Source organism: Grammomys surdaster, unplaced genomic scaffold (assembly GCF_004785775.1).
Source record: "Grammomys surdaster isolate TR1022 unplaced genomic scaffold, NIH_TR_1.0 220, whole genome shotgun sequence".
Lineage (NCBI taxonomy): Eukaryota > Metazoa > Chordata > Mammalia > Rodentia > Muridae > Grammomys > Grammomys surdaster.
Genome location: NW_021604665.1, coordinates 4,436,904 through 4,442,845, shown reverse-complemented (window position 1 = coordinate 4,442,845; position 5,942 = coordinate 4,436,904).

Genomic DNA, 5,942 nt, shown 5'->3' with positions numbered 1-5,942 from the left:
GCTAAGAGTGCATTTCAGATACTCTGACCAGGAAAAAAAATATCAGTGTTTCAAAAGATAGATAAGTTGATTAGTTTAGTTACTCTTCATTGTGTTCATAAGCCATAACTTACTTGATAGATACTCTTTAAATATATAGAATTCTAGATTATTGATTTATGATGAATAAATGCTTGGGTTCTTACAGCTACATGAGCACACTTCCTCTTGTGATTATCATTTGGCTTCTTCCCTTATGGTGCCTTCCCAGTGAGAACTACATCCCGTTTATTCTTGTTCCGTATCCTTCCACTACATCCTAGGCACTCTCTATCTCCTCTTTTCTTCAAACTGACTGGCAGCTCAAAAGCAAGTTCCCATGCCGGCTAGTTAAGAAGCCATTATTCAGAGCCTGGCAGATGTCATGGTGGGTGAGGATGCTTGGTGTGAAACATGAGGAAGTTCATGTCTGTTCACATATCTTACCTGTCTGTCCACAAGAAATAGAGAGGAACACACTGTTTCTCTGAGCACTAGTCACAGGGAACCCTGAAATCCTTCCCATGCTATTAGAAAGAGTGTGGGTCTGAATCCTCTCTCCCTCCCCCCCTCTCCATCTCCCTCTCCCTCCTGCTCCTCACAGAAGTTCTTGGAACTGAAAGTCAGCTCCAGCATTCACAAAGCATGAGCATAACTATGTTAAATTGTAGGAAATATAATAGCTGTGTATCTGGTAGCAACGCTCCCAGAAACAGTGAAGGAGGCCTCTATTGTTCGTTTCTGCATATCAAGAAAGAAGGGAGAATGGTTAAAGGCCTTGGTCCCTCATGGAAAATATTTTATTTTACATTTTTAAAAGCCTGGGATTGTGTTTTAAGGACTAGAAGTTCTCAGTGCTTGGCTCTGTTGGACTCAGGGAGAGACACCTGGCCCTGTATTTTTACACAGGGAGGTAACTTTGAAAACAAAAAGTCACACCACCTGCTGATTTCTTTATTGAGAAACCACAGAATTATGTAAGTCGGAATCACAAACAATCTGCTTGTGAACTGGGAAGGCAGAGGAGGGACGAGTTTAATCAGGTTTACGGGCATTCTGAGACCTGTAACCACACAGCAAGCACAGGTGAGAGAATCTGCAGTTATGTAGCCCCGGCATGCCAAGTCCAGCCGCAGGGTAAACATGGGTTGCCGTGATTGTTTTATACAGCTCAGCATGACGGACCCAAAGGGCCATGCACCAGGAAGGCTGCCCTGAAAATACTTTGATCGCTCAGCAATTTCACTTACAGGAAATGATCCCGGATCATTAATTTTGTGACCGACTGTATTGCAGAGCGAATTATAGAGAACAATAACATATTGGGGTTAACGATGTAATGATAGGAGCCATTTCATTGATAAGGAAAACAGGTGTACAAACATCAATGTGCCAAGCTGAATATTAGGACTATATTCTTTGTAAGGATCTTAGTTGGCATCAGAACTTCTTCCCTGTAGAACTGAGGTCTTGAGAAACCTTTTCAGTGAGGAGAGACTGGTTTTGCAGGCCATACTGTCTCTACTGTAAGTGTTCAGTCTCTTATTGTAGCATAAGAACACCCATAGACTAAAATAGAAATGAATGAGCATAGTTTTCTGCCAATAAAACTTTATTTAAAACTACAAGTCATGTATCAGACATGGTCCATGGGCTATAATTTGCTTACTCCTGCTTTAGGCCTTGCACTCTCTGTCTGGGTTATCCACAGATCCCTCATTTTTGCATCACATTTTTTATGGGTGAGAATTATTTGCCTTTTCCATGGAATGGATTTGCGTTGAATGTTTTGAACCTGTGACTTGGCCTAGGAAATATTTTTGCCATAAAAATATCATAGTAGGATTGTTTCTTCCTTCCTAACCTTATATTCCCCCCTTAAATGGTTTCCATGACTTTGCTATATACTCAGTTCAACTTGTGTTTCTTCTTTGAATCTCATCTCTCAGCAAATTCTCCAAGATAGCTTTCATCCTTCATTTAGGAGAGTTCTCGATTTTCCCTCCTTTCCTCCCCGAACAAACATTCTGGATAAGCAAAGGTGTGTGTATCTTTGTAATGTATATTACAGCAGTAAATAGCTACTCGTAGGTGTCAGTAAATATCAATCCAGGGAAACCTAAATGAAGGCTGGACAGAGGGAGAAGAACAGAAAGGTGGGAAGGAGGAAAGGAGGGACGTATGTACCAATCAATATTGCTGGTTCTTTTGGGAGCAGATTTATACTCAATAGCTTTCTGCGACCATGTTTTTTCTAAAGGATTCACCAACAAGGAAAGAGGGGAAGGGAGAGATGGCTTAGTGGTTAGGGGCATGAGCTTCTCTTGCAGAGGACATGAGTTCAGCTCCTAGCACCCACATCAGGCTCTTCCCAACAGCCTGTAATTTCAGCTGCAGGAGATCTGCTGCCCCTCTGGCCTCCAAGGGTATTGCACTCACATGCACATACTAACCACCTTCCACAACACACACACACACACACACACACACACACACACACACACATATATCCCTAATTAAAGATAAATTAAGTCTTAAAATTTTTTTAAATAGTAAATGATACTCATTTGTTCAACATATGTTTATTAAGAAGTATCTTTGTGCCCTGTTCTGGCACAAAATAGGCAAAGCCCTGTGTTCATGGGATTACACTATCTTGGCAGGAGTGGACAGTATTTAAATAAATTAAAATCTAATAAAATATCAGGTGATTAGCTTCTATCCTTAGCATCATACTTGCCATTGGATTATCCTAACAATCATTTGTTTGTGTTGAGACAGGGTCTTATTTAGCATTGACTGGCCTCAAACTAAGTTGGTAGGCAAAGGTGACTTAGAACTTCTGATCCTCCTGACTTTATATCCTGGGTGATAGGATTACAGGCATATCCTAATATACCTGGTTTTTTATGGGGCTGAAGACTGAACCCAGGCTTCATGCATGCTAAGAAAGCACTCCAACAATGGGGTTACATCCCCAGCCTACTCCAGTAATCCTCCATTAAAGAAACGCTCTGTTCCTGCCTAATTCAAATTCTACCCATGGAATAGATGTACCTAGTGATCTCAGGGTAAAGTCAGGGCTGAGCAGCAGTCAGATCTGAGCTGTATTTCAGGTCCTGTGAGTTGGTCAGGGAACCTAGAGACACCACATTCTAATGGTTTGAATATCTCCAGGATGGTCCCTGGCAGAAAGCTGGGGAATGAGTGTGGCAGCTTCAGCAACCAAGCCAGGAGGATGCTCTGGATGTTTATACCTTCTTGAGCCACATCAGTAACAACATAAAACATGGCTGGTGCCCTTAGCAGTGACAGTCCTGTGGCATCTGCCTTTTCTCTCTCCAGGCAGGTTCCAGGCTCACCCACCAGTCCAGGCTCTTGGGCTATAAACAGCTGCCAGCATAGAGAAACAACCCGGGATGTTAGCTGGCGGCAGTAGCTGAACCAGCCGGAGCTTGTCCAGACAGTTCATCTCTTTTGGAGATCCCCAGGGAAAGTTAACCAGTTCACACCAGGCCAGCAGAGGAGACCTCAAGAGCAGGCCTCTAAACCCTCCGTAAGGTAACAGCAGCATGCCTTGGGGGTCACTTTTAGGAACTGAGAATTCTTTTGGGAATGTATCTGAAGCCTCTGATACTGGTGAGCTCCCTGATATATGACCGCCAAAGCTGACTGAAAGGGAAGAGCTCAATGCAGGTACAACTGCAGAGAAGAAGGTGCAACTGAAGAGGACACTAGCCATGTCCTTTTGGGATAATCATCATATCTTAGCCCACCAGTGCAGACATAGCCAGATTTAGAAGAATTGCCGAGGGCTTACTGTGTGGCAAATGACTACACAGCTGGCATTCCTCTTCTTCTACAGTTAGCCTTGGAAGTGGTCTCCCGACGCCCTTTCACGTGCTGGTGATCATCCCGGCACAGCATGAGAGGAAGCTGCATGAAGGGATCACTGTGAGATGGCAGTCCTGGGACTGTCTCAACAGCTACTTTCAAAGCCGGTGGCCCTGCTGACCAGCCTCCAAGTATCTCAGATCCTCCTTTCTCACCTCACCTCCACATCTGTAGTATGCTTTGTCCTCTTATAAAAGGTTGTGGTTTCTAATTGGTCCAGTCCTAATCTGTTTTGTTGCCCACTGGCTCATCCCTCTTACCACTGCAGGGGTGATCTGTCCAAATGAGATTATACACACACACACACACACACACACACACACACACACACACACACACCCTTCCTGCACCTCTGGCTTTAAGCCTATTGCCCATGTAACTGAAGAGTATCCTCGGTGTGAGCATAGGTCCTTCTGTAAGCTCCTTCCTCTCAGAGTTCCAGCCTGGTCCCCTCACTCTTTCTGCTCCAGCCTTACAGTCAAACCTCCCTAGGTCTAACCACACTGTGCATCTGCTCTTTCTTTGGCTACTACTACTCCCTTTTGCTCTCTACCGTCCTCTGACAGGGTTGCATTAGGATCCAGAGCACAGACTCAGGACCTGCCTCCTACTCACTCCTAGGGCTTGGCTAGTCATTTAAATTCTATATCCCTGGCATTGATCAACTTATTCATATGCATTTTCAATCATAATTGTTCCTAAGAACTAAGTTCAGATACCAGTTCCCCAAGCGTCAACCTTCTAAGCTTCTAAGATAGATACTGTCCCCAAGCTTTCTTAGCACTCTGGTAGAACTCTAATTCAGTAGCTACTATGTTGTTTTTTAAGTAGGGCTTTTTTTGCCCCTATCTTTTTCAAAAATACTTTTATTAATTCCTTGAGAATTTCCTTCACAGTACTTTGATGACATTCACCCTCCCAAATTCCCTCCATCCATCTTTTGAACCACAGGCAGGCTCTTTGAAAGCAGGGTCCACGTCCCAGTGTCCTGTGTTACATGGATACTCAGTAAAGTGTCTACCAGAAAAAGCAACCCTCTATTTCCATGTAGTCTCCATCCATAAAATCAACCAACCATGAATCAAATACACGTTTTAGAAAAACAAGAAAGAATATGATCAAATTATATTTCATGCATCTATGAATATGTCACAGTGAAACCCATTATTTTGAACAGTTGATGTGAACTGATAAAATTTGTACCTATGCCAACTATATAAAGACTTTTTTTCTTTCATTACTCTGCAAACAATGCAGTACAACTATTTTCGTAGCACTTACATTGTATCTGGTGTCATAAGTGACACAGATAATTGAAACTACGGAAGGGATGTATGAATGTTCTCTGCAAATGCTACAGGATTTTTCCAAGGATCCTAGGCATATCTAGGTGTTTGTGAGGATCTAAGAACCAGTCCTTCTCAGGTTTTGCCAGATTCTAAGAAATGATGATGAGCTTAACTCAGTTTGCAGTGCCTGTTAGCTACTCAGGCACAGCCACAGTCAATAGTCCAGCAAGGGTCACCAAGACAAGAAGCTAAGCACGAAAAGAAATGAAAACATAACAGAAATAGCTCCTCTTAATAAACCTATGACTGTGAACAACTCATCGGAAAAGCTCTCCCGGAAATATCATCAATTCTGCAGGCACTGTGGAGTCACAGGGAGAGCCAGTGTGACTTCCGGTGCTCGCCCCCTGGGGAAGAAGGCCTGTACACATCTGCAGGTTTAGACTCAGCCCCTAGAACAAGCAAGTCTACAGGGCTCACTCCTGGCAGACCCACCCCTGCTTCTTCCTCAACAGCCAAGAGTCTGCCTCCTTGTTGCAGGCAGGTAGATCTGTGGGGCCAAGATAATGCAAGGGAAACTGAGGATGGATTGTATAACAAGCTTTTCTGGTGACTTCTTTTTCAAAGCTGTCTTCATGAGGAAAATATCAAATGAGCCTTCTGAGCATCAGAGAGAGAGAGAGAAAGAGAGAGAGAGGGAGGGAGGGAGGGAGAGAGAGAGAGAGAGAGAGAGAGAGAGAG